Source organism: Pogoniulus pusillus, chromosome 9 (assembly GCF_015220805.1).
Source record: "Pogoniulus pusillus isolate bPogPus1 chromosome 9, bPogPus1.pri, whole genome shotgun sequence".
NCBI lineage: Eukaryota > Metazoa > Chordata > Aves > Piciformes > Lybiidae > Pogoniulus > Pogoniulus pusillus.
The window spans coordinates 7185824-7200035 of record NC_087272.1 but is presented as its reverse complement, the minus strand read 5'-3'; the positions used below and the strand labels follow the sequence as shown (position 1 = coordinate 7200035).

Below are 14212 nucleotides of genomic sequence, written 5' to 3'. Positions count from 1 at the left end.
GAGCTGTGGACTAATGTCTTAGCAAGATACACCATCTCCTTAATGAAAAAGTGAATTCTAGCCACTGTGAGTCTCCATTTGATGAGGACACTTAGCTGTGATGGGGTGGAATAAAGTGCTTTATTATACTAAAGTGAAGCACATTGCGAGTGTTGGGGATATGGTTAATGCAAGTACAGAGAAATTACAGTGTCTGTTTTGACTTTCTGATTCCCTCTAATGGACACACAGCCCCCGGGCCAAGCACTTGGGAGAGTTTTGTGCCATGCCATTTTCTCCAATTATTAGCAAGGCTTTTCCTGCAAAGTACCTGGCAGCAGAGGCTCATTCACAAACCTGGCATTTATAGCTGGGAATTTAAAGGGCTCGCCTCCCACGTCTGGCGTCCTTCATTTTGATCCCATTTTGCTTTACTGATGCATTAGCCATTTTAACATCTTAACTGATGTCACCTAGATGGTGTAGAAAAAGCAGCAAAATTACAACCCCTCAGTGTTTTGCCTGTGGATTTTATTAGTTCAGCATTCATCCTCTAACCTTGGTTTGTTGGGTTTGTTTATTTTGTTCTTTCAGGTCCACCTTAGCTCTCTGTTTAGATGCTTCACTGGTGAAAGCAGTGCACACCACTGATGCAGAGATGGTTGGGGCCATCCTCCTCCTGCCCAAAACCTGCCTTCCCAGTGCCAAAAGCTGCTGCAGGGAGGGGGATAAGGCAAATCCCCCAAGGTAAGCAAGGCAAATCCCCCAGGGTAAGCACACACCACACTGGTGGATTCAATTAGAGGGCTCTTGAATGGTGCTTTATGAGAAAGTCTTTCTGTCACTGGACTGCTGTTACTAGTTTGAGCTTGGTTTTCTTTTTCTGTTCATTTGTTTTTCCAGATGGAGTGCCTGAGACAAACATATCTTGTGGAGCAGAGGGACAGCTGGAAGGAAAGCCTAGGATTCCAGTTAAAAGCTAGTGCATTCTACATGTTGGATGAGAAGGTTTTAATCTAAATATTCAACATACAGTCACATATATTTGTAGACACACACGTGTACAAAAGGACTGCTTTGTCCCACAGCCTCTTTTCCTGATGTGGCCTCCATTTCTCCCAGCTGCTTTCCAGTCTCTGCCAGTTTATGTTGAAAACCCACTGAATCTCCAGCCAGTGTAAGATACTCTACTTCACCGTTTAAATCTCTCTTCCCATCAATCCCCAGGCTGTTTGTTTTCCCCACTGCTACTGAACCAGGCTTGTTGTGTGCAGCTGAGTTATTGCAATGGTCTGGCTTCAAATTTGTCTTGGTCTTGTCCAGGCAACGAGGAAATACATGCAAAAATAGTCTCCTAGGAAAACTGACCGTGGAAAATTCAGCTTAAGGAGCAATAAAAGAATTTACTGCTGTCACACAGAAACCAACAGGAGAATTTACATCACCCACAGCAAGCTCCCTCTGAGGGCATTTCTATCCTTGGGAAGGGAGGGAGCTATCCTCAGCAAGGCCACCTCAGAGGCCAGCAGCTCACAGCAGCGTGCAGCCATCCTCACCCATCAACTAAGGACTCCCCTTGCCAGGCTCACTTGGGTGCTGCAGCATTGGCTGAAGAGGCTTTCCCCTTCTTCAGCTTTGGGAGAAAGAGTGTCAGCAGCTCGTCCCAGGAGCTGACACACCCCAGCCCGTGTGAGGGGCAAAGGGGATTTTATCTCCTCAGCAGGTTCCCCCCGCAAAAGCCCTCACCCTTTGTGCTTCCTACAGCTGCCCTGCTCCACGTCCTGGGGGTTTCTCCATGTGCCCTCTGCCCCTTGGTAATTTTCCAGTTGTTGCCTTTTGTCAGGCACAGCACAAGATTTGCACTCTTCATTGACCTGGAGGAGGACTCAGAGGGGTTTTTGTGTTCTTTCATCTAGGCAATTCTGCTGTTTCTTAGCTCTCAGCTCAAAACTGAAGGATAAACCAACATTCAGGCCTGCCACCGGGGTGAGGCAGAGACCTGTCTCTGCAGGGGGTTTTGGGGAAGGGCTTTCCTGAGAGGGTTACTCCTGCATGCATGGCTCCAGGTATGGGCACTCCTCTTGCAAAGCTGGGTGAAAGCAGGGAGCAGTGCACAGCCCTAAAGGTTTCTTGTTTCCTGTGGCTGACACACAGGTGCCTTGAAGACTTAAGATGTTTGTATACAGGCACCTTTTCCTGTGAGCCATTTCTCCACGGTCTTTGCAACTTTTGTTTAGTATTTCCTTCAGTCTCAAGCTCTTTCTCCTGCTTTACGTCATGCTTTCCATCCCAGAGATGTCAGATGATCAGTGATAAACTGACAGTATGTGCCAGAGCAGCAAGGAGACGAGGTCCATTTTAATGAGACTAACTCTACTGGGTAGTGAAAACTCTGCCTCGAAAAGCTCCTAGATCTTGTTTCTCTTTGCACAGCTTCTTAATAGCATAAAAGGGTTTTTGCACAAATAAGGAAAGGCAATTCCCCAAACAGAATTCTTTCAGTAGCCATTGAAATGGAAAGTTACTGCTGAGACTTGTGTGCTCTTCTTTAAGAGGTAAGCACGATCAGAAATCAGTATTCTCTTGGCTCCTGAAAACAGCCTCAAGTATTTCTGAGTAAACAGTGCCTTTGCTTGGGGTTCAGTGTTCACCCAGCAGATCTGCAAGCACCTTCCCCTGTGGTCATCTGCAGGAGTTCGAACAACCAAAAGAAGAGGGGTGGGAAGACAGCAGAGTGAAGGAGTGTGTGAAGGAGAATGAAGCTTTGACTGGACTTCAGTAAAGGGAACCTTGCAAATAGTTACAGAAATAAAAGCTCATTTTTATCGTGTGTGTGTCCTGAACTCTCTTGAGATGGTCATTGGTACAACCCCTGCTCACTGGCACAGAGACTTAACCACATGCATGGATCACAGTGCTAGCTCAATGTGACCAACTTTCCTGGCAGTGGCACGGTTTGGATGATGCTCATGCAGTGAAAAGAGAGAATACATGCAGTAAAGCTCAGGGTAAACGGGGGAAGGCAGCATGGTGCTCTGCAAACCTTTATCACTTCAGGAAAGGACTCAGGTACCTCTCATCATCTGTGTTTCATTGTTATTTGCTGTGGATGAAGTCAAGTCAACAAAAAAAGCTTTCAGTGCTGTTACCATCTTCTAACTAACGTGTTGGTAGGCAACTAAATGTGAGGACAACTTGGCATACATTTCAGGGCCACATTCATCTTCTGACTCCCCCTGGAAATTACCGCTCCTTCTTACCTCCAAGGCAGACTCCAGTAACGCAGCACGTGAGGGTGATCTTCGTGGATAAATGATTGCTCTTCTGGGCTCATACTTCATGCTGGCTGCCAATATAATCTTGCTGAAGTTTGGAGAGGTAATCACAGTTCAGATGGGGCCAGCTGTACAAGGCCAAGGCTACTGATGGCTATTTGCTGTGGTCAGGAACGCTCGTGACATCAATAGCGATTCAGATTCCTGCAGAGACCAGAAAGACATCCTCACTTAGACCATTCCTTAAGGGATTCTTTACCACAGGAGAGAAGCTTGAGCTGCAACAGGATTTGGTGGAAACATTCAGCAATTAAGCAATACACAATGCAATTTCTGCACACCAGCACTAGCTAAATGATAAAAGGCAGCTAGTACTGCCCCAAGTGGCAAATAAAAGCTCTCTTTCAGTGCTCACTTTTAACCTAGACTCCACTAGTTAAGTATGTCCTGGAGTGCCACGGGCTGAACGCCATGGGCATCAGAAGAGACAGGGAGATGCCTGATGCAAGCCAATCCAATCTGTTTGTTGCATTCCAAACGTGTTTCTGTACCTTTCATCAGAAGGCTACAAAGTGTATTCAACTGCAACTGGTCACATGGACTTGTGTTAGAAATTACATACTAACTGGTGTAGACATTCATCATATTCTCTCAGCAATACATGCATTGTGTCTAAGCAATCCAAGTCAGCAGAGATAGGCAAAAAACACAGGCTCCAGCCTTACATTTGTTTAGATCTGCTACACCATTCTCTAAGGGCATTCCAACCTTCCATCTTATCTTAACTCAGTACTTCTGAGCTTATGCACTCTGCCTGTCCATGGCTTATGTTCCAGTGTTTAATACTCAGACAACTCTATAGAATCACTAACTTTAATATTACTGTTCCTAACACTGGAGCATCTACAGAGAGTGGGTTTCATGGAACATATTTTCAAAATCTTCCTTTCCAGGTGTGCTAGTTTGAAGCTAGCTGGAATGTTTTGCTGAGAAGGACTAGCTCACAGGCTGTGGGAGACAAACAGGATGATATCTGCTTCCCTCATAGGCTTGCTGAGAGGTATAAGAACAAGAATCCAAACATAGATAAGGCACTTCTACTGGGGAGCTCTGAGCTGCATTTTTTTCTCTCTCCAGCCTCCCTGCTGTTTCTCTGATTAATCCACTTTGCTTCCTAACCCCCTGGCTGAACCTCCATTCTTCCTTGGGACTGGGGTAAGGTTGAGAGGGGCAGGAGAAGGTGGAAGGGCAGTTGGGAGCCCCTCCTGGGGACTCAGGTTTCTGGGGGGGGGAGTTGTGTTTCTGTATTACCTTTTCCCTTGTCTCTTTCTGTCTATAACTGTATATACTGTAAATATCTGCTTGTATATTGAGCTAAGCTGTCAATATAAGCTTCATTCAAATTTCCAGAGCCAGCTGAGTCTAGTCTGGGTGATTTCCAAAGTGTGGGGAGGCAGGGAACACCCAAACCACCACAGCAGGGAAGTAACTTTTTTTATCTAGTATTCTTTTCTAAGATATTTTAGGACCTTAGTGCATGAATTCCAATATTTTCTGGGAAACACTGTGAACACATGAATAGATGAATAGGAGATGGAAAACACTCCAGACTGCATAAGAGTTATCCAGTCCAGTCTGCCTGCTCTCTATTGAAATGTGGATTTAGTGATGATCTGTTCAAGCCTGCAGGAAATCTTATTTAGCTATGTATTAAAATAAAACAATCAAATGTTCTGATCTTTACTTATCTTTCTGCTATATTTTTCAGCTAGTCCCAGAGTATCTCTCCAAAGTAACTACAGTCTATTCCTGAGTTTGCTTTCTGTTTGTAAAAGTAAGATTTATTAAATAGTTATAGGAAATTACCTATATATGTGTGTATATATCTATATACACATCAGTCATAAGAGGATATCAACCAATTTTTAAAGGCCTGGTCAGAAGAGTTGTGGGAAAGAGGTCAGGAAGAAAGGGACCTGGGGGTACTGGTGGATAGTAGCTGAACATGAGCCAGCAGTGTGCCCAGATGGCCAGGAGAGCCAATGGCATCCTGGCCTGGATCAGGGACAGTGTGGCCAGGAGGACAAGGGGAGGTTGTTCTTCCCCTGTACTCAGCACTGGTCAGGCCACACCTTGAGTGCTGTGTCCAGTTCTGGGCTCCTCAATTCAAAAGAGATGTTGAGGGGCTGGAACGTGTCCAGAGAAGGGCAACAAGGCCTGGAAGACAAATCCTATGAGGAGAGGTTGAAGGAGCTGGGGCTGTTTAGCCTGGAGAAGAGGAGGCTCAGGGTGGACCTCATTGCTGTCTACAACTACCTGAAGGGAGGCTGTAGCCAGGTGGGGGTTGGTCTCTTCTCCCAGACAACCAGCAACAGAACAAGGGGATACAGTCTCAAGTTGTGCCAGGGGGGAAGTCTAGGCTGGATGTTAGGAGGAAGTTGTTGTTAGAGAGAGTGATTGGCATTGGAATGGGCTGCCCAGGGAGGTGGTGGAGTCGCTGTCCCTGGAGGTGTTGAAGAAAAGCCTGGATGAGGCACTTAGTGCCATGGTCTAGTTGACTGGCTAGGGCTGGGTGCTAGGTTGGACTGGCTGATCTTGGAGGTCTCTTCCAACCTGGTTGGCTCTATGGTTCTATGACAGTCATGCCAAGTGGTGATTTTGGATTTCAGCAACACTAGGTACTTAAATGAGTTCCCAGCTAAGGACTGTAAATCTTGCATTGAAGAAAAAAGTGGGATCCTAGAAAACAGATGCAGATTTCTCCACATCTCTGTGAGTGTCCAATCTTTACTCATCTGATCAATAGCTTTAGCAGTGGGAGATGTGTGATGTATTCATTTTCAGATCCTTCTAAAGGAGGTAACAAAATGATATTAAAATCCCCTGTTGGTAGTCAGTGAGTAGATGGTATTCACCGTGGGAAGAGCAGTAAGGCTGGCTGGCAAAGCCACAGACAGCTTTAACTGCTATCATTGTAGATTAGGGTGAATGGAGTAAGGTGATAAAGAGATTGGATTTCCATTCATGAGGATAGCAAGCAAACAAAACAAACAGAGCAGGCATAGTGTAGCTGTGTGTGTCACTGAAGTGATACTGGCACAGTGAGACAGGCACTTACTGTGGTGCTCCTTACCCTGCCAACAGACCTTGCACTCCTCTCTTCAGACAGCTAACATACATAGCTGCAGACAGGGCACCCCCACACACCTTATGACTCCCTTAGGGACCCTAAATGTTGCTAGCAGCATCCTGGGGGCAAAAGAAGTCCAGGGCCTTTGGGTACCACAGATGTCATCTACAGCTGTGAAACAGCAGGGAAATACCAGGAGCCATATGGAGTACAGCTGGTGGCAGCTACTGTCCAGGCCCCTAAAAATAGCTCTTTAAACGAGTTAACAGCATCACGGCGACTACCTGCTTGTGCTTTCTGTGCCTCTTCCTGGGGGTACTGCAACAAAACTTGGGCTGCCTTGTACAATTAGAGACCAGGGACTGCAGTAAAACCAACCATGTCACCCCTTCTGAGTGAATTGATGAGTGCTCTGCCTCACTAAAGCAGCCTGGACCAGCTCCCCAGCCCCCACCTCCTGGGGCAGAGACTCTGCCAGGTATCCCCTCACCGACAACCAAGAGATGCAAAAAGCACCAGCAGCAAGGAGATTACAAAGATGCCTCAAAAAAACTTCCCTGTCTGTCTCCCCACACAGTGGACTTGGCAGATCTTTGATGGGTTTGAAGCCCTAAAAGGAGATCTCTGTGTTGTGGTAATGCTTGAGCCTCCACAAAGGAAATGAAAAGGAGGAATAAAACATCTGAACAGCCTGATCTGGTCTGGACTGCAAAGATTCCTTGTGGCAAAGACGGATTTTTTCTGGTTCCTCCTCCGTATCCTCCTCCTCAGTGGTGGCAGCAAGAAGCCTGACACTCCAATTACAGGATATTCATATTAAACAGAGAAGAGGGACAGCCAGTCAGTGGCAGACATTTAGAACACAGCACCCAAGGCTCTGTGCATCCAGCAGAAACCTGGAGGAACAGGCTGAAACTACATTAATGGCCTGGCTCCTCACAACTCTTCAGCACAGACTTAAATCAGCTCCTAATAGTGTTACCCATGAGTTAAATCAGGGTCCAAATATACTCACTTCACCAAAGCTACTGTGGGATAGAGCTGCTGTCCCAGAGGCTGGAAGGGGCACCACTGTGTGGGGTTCCCGTTGCACATATCGTAGTGAAGTGTCTTTTCCATCTGGATTTTTTCCCTCTTTAAGTTTTCCATTTTGCTATATCTTGTCTCAGATCCCCCCACTACAGTGTCTCAGGCCAGGTGAGCTGCTCACTCTACCCACTTATGAAATGGAACACAAACCCTATGAGGAGAGGCTGGGGGAGGTGGGATTGTTTAGCCTGGAGAAGAGGAGGCTCAGGGGGGACCTCATTGCTGTCTACAACTACCTGAAGGGAGGTTGTAGCCAGGTGGGAGTAGGTCTCTTCTTCCAGGCAACCAGCAATAGAACAAGGGGACACAGTCTCAAGTTGTGCTGGGGAAAGTCTAGGCTGGATGTTAGGAGGAAGTTGTTGGCAGAGAGAGTGATTGGCATTGGAATGGGCTGCCCAGGGAGGTGGTGGAGTCACCATCCCTGGAGGTGTTCAGGAAAATCCTGGATGAGGCACTTAGTGCCATGGTCTAGTTGACTGGATAGGCCTGGGTGCTAGGTTGGACTGGATGATCTTGGAGGTCTCTTCCAACCTGGTTGATTCTGTGATTCTATGACAACAATGCATTCTAATATACCTACATCATCTATCCCTGTACTGACTCCATGGCCCTTTTCTATGTCTGGAGTTGACACATAAAACCAAAGCTGCTTTATTGCAACGTTTGGCCTCCTGCCAAAATTAGAGTGTCTAAAAATAGACCAGTGATTACAATCAACTCCTGAAGTTGCTGTCTTGAGCAAAAGTCCAACACCGAAACAAATGGGTGCCTAGGAAGTATGGGAAGAGGACAAGCACATAGAGATGTTCTGAATAGGGCTGGGTGCTAGGTTGGACTGGATGATCTTGGAGTCTCTTCCAATCTGATTGATTCTATGATTCTATGGTACAGATGAAACCCATTCAAAGGCTTGTGCACAACCATTTGATGTTTGTGTCTCTGAGACAGCTTTGTCCTTTCAAACTTGAGAAAAGTTTTTTTGCCTTTTTTTTCTCCTCTCAGATGGAAATGGTAATGCAGTCTAAGAAAAAAAACTGTCATTAATAATACAAACTGAGGGCCTTTGGGAGAAAAATTTAGTTTCAAAAAGTGACTACTCTGCATGAATATATCATGTCATCAAAAGTTGATCTGGATTGTCTTGACTCTTCCCATATGCATATATTCTGCTTCTGGTTCTTTCCCCCTGTTTAATTAGGGCATCATTTTAAGTGCATACTTAGAGGAAAAAGAGATTCATCCATTCAATAGGCATTTTTCTACAACTAAAAAAACCCAAACAAGTTTTCCTCTAGATATTGATTTTTTTATCAGTCTTGAGATGGGGCTTTTTTTTTTTTTTTGGGTCCCTATTTTTAATTTAAAGGTACTTCTCTTATGTTTTATTCACTTGTTTTCATTAGGTAAAGAATACCTTGGCACAAAAAACTGTCCTGAATCCACTGCCTGCTTGACAGACGGATACAAAGACTTGAAACATGAGAGGAAAAGTGGATAGTTGCAAAGGGGGAGGGGGGAAAACTCAACAAAAGAAAGGAATTAAAACCCAGCACAAGGGGCACACATTAATACTGTGTGAGTATTACTGCATGCACTGGTTCCTAGGAGTGATGCACAGCATCTTGCCTGACAGGCTAAGACTGACAGACCTCGACAGTGCATCTCTAGTGCCTTCTAAAAAGGCAGGAGCCTCCTTTTTCTCTCTAGATTGATCCTGACCAGTTTGCTGCAAGTAGATACTGCTTGAATTTCAGATACTGGGTGCTGGTATCTGCGATAGGTCCCATGCTGTAAGTCACATGCTAATGTTTCTCTGTCTTGACTGGATGAGAATAAACATAATAATCAGGAAGAGGCCTTGAAGAAGCCACTGCAGCTTTAAATCTCTCAGGTAACAGCAGCAATTTAGGGAGAAGAGGCTGAGAAAGAGGATTAGGGAATTCTAGACAATTTAAAACCCACTCCTTTCTGGGCCACACAGAACCCAAAGTGTCATTCCTAGGAAAATTAGGCTGGTGGGAAAATTACTGGCAGGCTGCAGAATCCGAATGAAGTTAGCAAATATAACACCCATCCATAAGAAGGGTCAGAAGGAGGACAACAGGCTTGTCCCTCTGACCTGGGGGAAACTTACACAGCAGATCATCTTGAGTGGCAGGACATTGCAGGTATGGGATAACCAGGTGATCAGGCCCCTGGGTTTATGAAAGGCAGGTTCTGCTTGACTAACCTGACCTTCTACAACAAGGTAACCTGCTTAGTGGTTGAGAGAAAGGCTGTGGATATGATATTGTTTGCCTGGACTTTAGTAAAGCCTCTGACACCCATGTCCCAGAGCATTCTGCTGGAGAAACTGGCTGCTCATGGCTTGGTTGTGTGTGCTTTTAGCTGTTGAAAAACTGGCTGGCTGGCCAGGCCCAAGTGTTGTGAGTTAAATCCCATCAGTGGGCAGCCACAAGTGGTGCTCCTCAGGGCTCAGTGTGGAGGGCAGTTCTCTTTTAATGTCTTTATAAGTGTTCTGGATGAGGGGCTCAAGGGCATCCTTGGTAGGTTTGCATATGGCACCAAGTTGGGCAGCAGTGTTAATATGATTGAGGGTAGGAAGGCTCTACAAAGGGTCACAAACAGAATGGATCAGTGGGCCAAGGACAGTTGTATGAGGTGCAACAAGGCCAAGTGCCAGTGTGTGCACTTGGGCTGCAGGCTACGGGCTTGGGGCAGAAAGCTGCCTGGCAGAAAAGGACCCAGAAGTGCTCACTGGATATGAACTGGCATGTGCCCAGGTCACCAAGAACATCCTGGGTTGTATTAGAAACCACATGGCCAGCAGGACCAGGGACATGATTATGCCCCTATACTCAGCACTGATGAGGCTGCACCTCATCAGTTTAGGTTTGGGTCACTCACTACATGAAAGACTTTGCAGTGCTGGAGCATATTCAAAGGGTGATGAAGCTGGTGAAAGGTCGACATGCCCTGATGGCCCAGGTGAAGCTTCCACCATTTGGGGAAGGGAGTGGAAAGTCTTGAAGACATTGTCTGAAGAACTGAATAAGATGAAAAGGAAGTAAAACATTTTGATGAGAGAAATTTGGAGGGAGAGGAAAAGAAATAGTGAGAAATGACAAAGAGTGGAAAAAAAAGATATTGCTGATGATATTCTGGAGAATATTTGGTTGAACTGTTTAATAGCATCCCTCCTGTCCCTTTGTGCTCTATGTTACTCTCCTTGTCAAAGAAGTCACTAGCAGAAAGCTTGGCAAAAATGATGATCATTACATGGATATTCATAAACATCCAGCATGCTGCCAGTCACCGGACAAGAACAGGCTGTGGCACCTCTCAGCCTAACCACAGTTAGCCAAAACAGCTTGAAATTAGCAATGTTTTCCTCTGGGGGGAGCCTAAATCCTAAAACTGATGTTACAAGTAGCTGAAATGATGTAGCTTAATTTGAAAAGACAAAGTCAACAATACTTCTTCATTTACAACTGTAAATGAGGCCAAACTTCCATCTTCTATGAACCATGATGAACTGTTACTAGCACTTGAGTTATGTTTCTCTGGGAAAGTCAGAAAGAGTTCTGACCCCTCTCCTATGAGGACAGACTGAAAGAGCTGGGGTTGTTCAGTCTGGAGGGGAGGAGGCTCCAAGGTGACTTTATTGTAGCCTTTCAGTATCTGAAGGGGGCCTACAAAAAAGCTGGGGAGGGACCTCTTAGGCTACCAGGGAGTGACAGGACTAGGGGGAATGGAGCAGAGCTGGAGATGGGTAGGCTCAGGCTGGACGTGAGGAGGAAGTTCCTCAGCATGAGAGCAGTGAGAGCCTGGAATGGGTTGCCCAGGGAGGTGGTTGAGGCTACATGCCTGGAGGTGTTTAAGGCTAGGCTGGATGAGGCTGTGGGCAGCCTGATCTAGGGTAGGGTGTCCCTGCCCATGGCAGGAGGGTTAGAACTAGATGATCCTTGTGGTCCCTCCCAACCCTAACTGCTTCTATGACCCTCGATTAAGGGTTCCTCCTGATCCTTTAAACAGGCAAGTGCATATGGAAGTGGAGCTGTCCAGGGTGTCACCACCTTGAGGCGAATAACAGCTTGAGATGGAAGAGTGGAGAAGAAACGTTACTGCAAGAAAAGCTGCTGAATTTCCTTTTGAGAGACTGATAATCCCACAGGCTTTTGCAAAAGCAGCTTTTGATTATCATTGCTGATGATATTAGAAGACATCTCTGGAGTCTGTCCTTTAAAAAATGTTTCCCTAGTGCTACTTGAAAACATATGGGTTGGGAACTGAAGTGAAAAAGTGGTGTTTTACTAACTCTCTTGGCATGATGGAGGCTTAGAAAATGATGTGCCTGATACCAGAGATGCATTTTAACAGTAAATGAAACCAGACTGCTAGTAAATGCAGGTGAGAAAAGCTGGAGTGAGAAAAAGAGGCTGGTTAAAGAACCAAATGAGAGACGATGGATCAGACCTGGAGCTGGGATGAACTGAAGCAGCTTCACTAATGTCACTGGATCTATTCTGAGTTGCATGAACTCACTGAAGATCTAGACATAGGTTAGCAGGGTTTGAGTAAAACAGGACTAACAGAGCATTTTCAAATGCAGCAAGTTCCTGAGGGCTTTGTTAAGTAATAGAACGGGCAAGAAATTTGTAAAGTAGCAATTTTGAGGGGAAAGGAACAGAGAAATGGAGCTGGTGTCAGCGTATTTTGTCAGCTCCAGTCATCACACCACCAATGCCTGCTGAAGAACTGGCTTCCTGCTTTCAAAGGAGGCACATCTGCATGGGTTACTGGAAGGAAAACAGGAAAGGGGGAAAAAAGGGAAGGAAAAAGAAAAGAGGAAGGCTCCACACTCTGGTTATCCCAAGCTTCCTCAGTATCTTAGGAAACTGGGCCACAGCTACAGTATCTAACACAGACATGACACCTGAGAGAAGTTCATGCCCTGATTCCAGTTGCTCTTATCCATACAGTTTAAACCTCTCCCCAAACAACATAGAGTAACCTCCAGAAGATGTTTTAAACCAGAAGAAGCATACCTGTGCTGCAATTGCATCAGGCGAGTTTTGCTGCTTTAATAGGATGATTTCAAAAGTAAAAAGTATTATGCTGATACCTCTCTGGTGTATTCCTTGGGGGAAATGCTGGCCTTCAACAGGGGAAAAAGCTGGGTAGGCTTCATCCCATCAGTGGTATTGCCTGTGGAAAAATGAATATATCTTGATTGCTGTAGAAGAGCATTTGACAAAAAGTTGCTCTGGCAAAGTGCAGAATCATTGCATCGCTTAGAATCACAGAAGCAGTCAGGGTTGGGAGGGACCACAAGGATCATCTAGTTCCAGCCCCCCTGCCATGGGCAGGGACACCCTACCCTAGATCAGCCTGGCCTTAAACACTTCCAGGGATGGGGCCTCAACCACCTCCCTGGGCAACCCATTCCAGGCTCTCACCGCTCTCATGATGAACTTCCTCCTCATGTCCAACCTGAACCTACCCATCTCCGGCTTTGCTCCATTCCCCCTAGTCCTGTCACTCCCTGACATCCTAAAAAGTCCCTCCCCAGCTTTTTTCTAGCCCCCCTTTTTAGATACTGAGAGGCCACAATAAGGTCACCTCGGAGCCTCCTCTTCTCCAGACTGAACAGCCCCAACTGATCTTGTCTCTTAAAGACAGCTTTCATCTTCACACACGATCAATTAACGTAATCTGGTTTTCAGTTTTCCCAGGCCCTCTTTCCCCTCTGTAGTTAGGACCTTAACCTCTTTTCCAAAAACCAGCATAGCTAAAAAGCACTTAGTACCTTAGCACCGCTCCCAGTTGTTAGAGAAATCAGAACAGGTTTTTGCATTTGACTAAGCAAAGAAGTTTTACCTCAATGACTTGAGGTGCTAGGTTTTTTTTTCTGGTTGAAATAAGCTTTTATCCTTTATCCAAGAGATAGATTGTGTTATGAGAAAAGTCAAGTTATTTTCTACTAGATGAGGTCTAATTAAATTGAACAATAAAAATTGTTATCCTTCATGACTGCCAAGCAATTAAGTGACCTGGGGATAGGGAATTAAGTCAGTCTTCTTCCTTTGAAATGGCAGCTGAAATAACAAAGGCACGCTTCTTTGTCTTCTCTGTGTGTGCTGGAGGCAGGGGAGGAAGTACGAGAAGAGGACAATACACAGCCAGAAAAATCCTGTCCTTGTGGCGACTGCTGAATTGTTCCCCAATGATTTTCCTAAAGGCAGAATTTCCACCATTGTGCTACACCTTCCAGGACAGCCTAACAAACAAACAAAAAACCCTCAAATAGAATCATAGAATCAACCAGGTTGGAAGAGACCTCCAAGATCAGCCAGTCCAACCTGTCACCCATCTCTATCCAGTCAACTAGACCATGGCACCAAGTGCCTCATCCAGTCTTTTCTTGAAGACCTCCAGGGATGGTGACTCCACCACCTCCCTGGGCAGCCCATTCCAATGCCAATCACTCTCTCTGCCAACAACTTCCTACCTTGATCCATTCTTTTATGATTTATAACACTCCCCAGATTTTACTATAACAAGCTCCTTGGGCATAGTTTGATGCTTTTCTTTTTCTTTGCCACCCCTCAGTGCACCTGACAGGGCATCAGGAAGAGTGCATGCTAGCTCGTTGAAGATGTGTGACAACAAACTTGTAATGTAAATGTGACAGTGGGAACTGCATTAGGGACATTTGGTTGTAAGGATAGGAGCACTT

At 45.7% G+C, this 14212-nt stretch overlaps 1 protein-coding gene and 1 long non-coding RNA gene across 4 annotated transcripts in view; one reads left to right on the top strand and one right to left on the bottom strand.

The window, feature by feature from the left end:
- CXXC4 (CXXC finger protein 4) overlaps positions 1–2809 on the top strand; it is a 159054-nt gene extending 156245 nt beyond the window's left edge. For all 3 annotated transcript variants that reach the window (XR_010303303.1, XR_010303304.1, XR_010303306.1), the window contains 2 exons: positions 574–726; positions 883–2809. The gene's annotated coding sequence lies outside the window, so the exon portion shown is untranslated. The remainder of the gene's footprint in view (positions 1–573; positions 727–882) is intronic.
- The window catches only part of LOC135178000 (uncharacterized), a 99807-nt gene continuing 85739 nt past the window's right edge, over positions 145–14212 (bottom strand). Inside the window, exons 4-6 of the long non-coding RNA XR_010303307.1 lie at positions 12599–12681; positions 3240–3458; positions 145–452 (exon numbers count right to left, since the gene is read on the bottom strand). This is a non-coding gene — a long non-coding RNA (uncharacterized LOC135178000). The remainder of the gene's footprint in view (positions 453–3239; positions 3459–12598; positions 12682–14212) is intronic.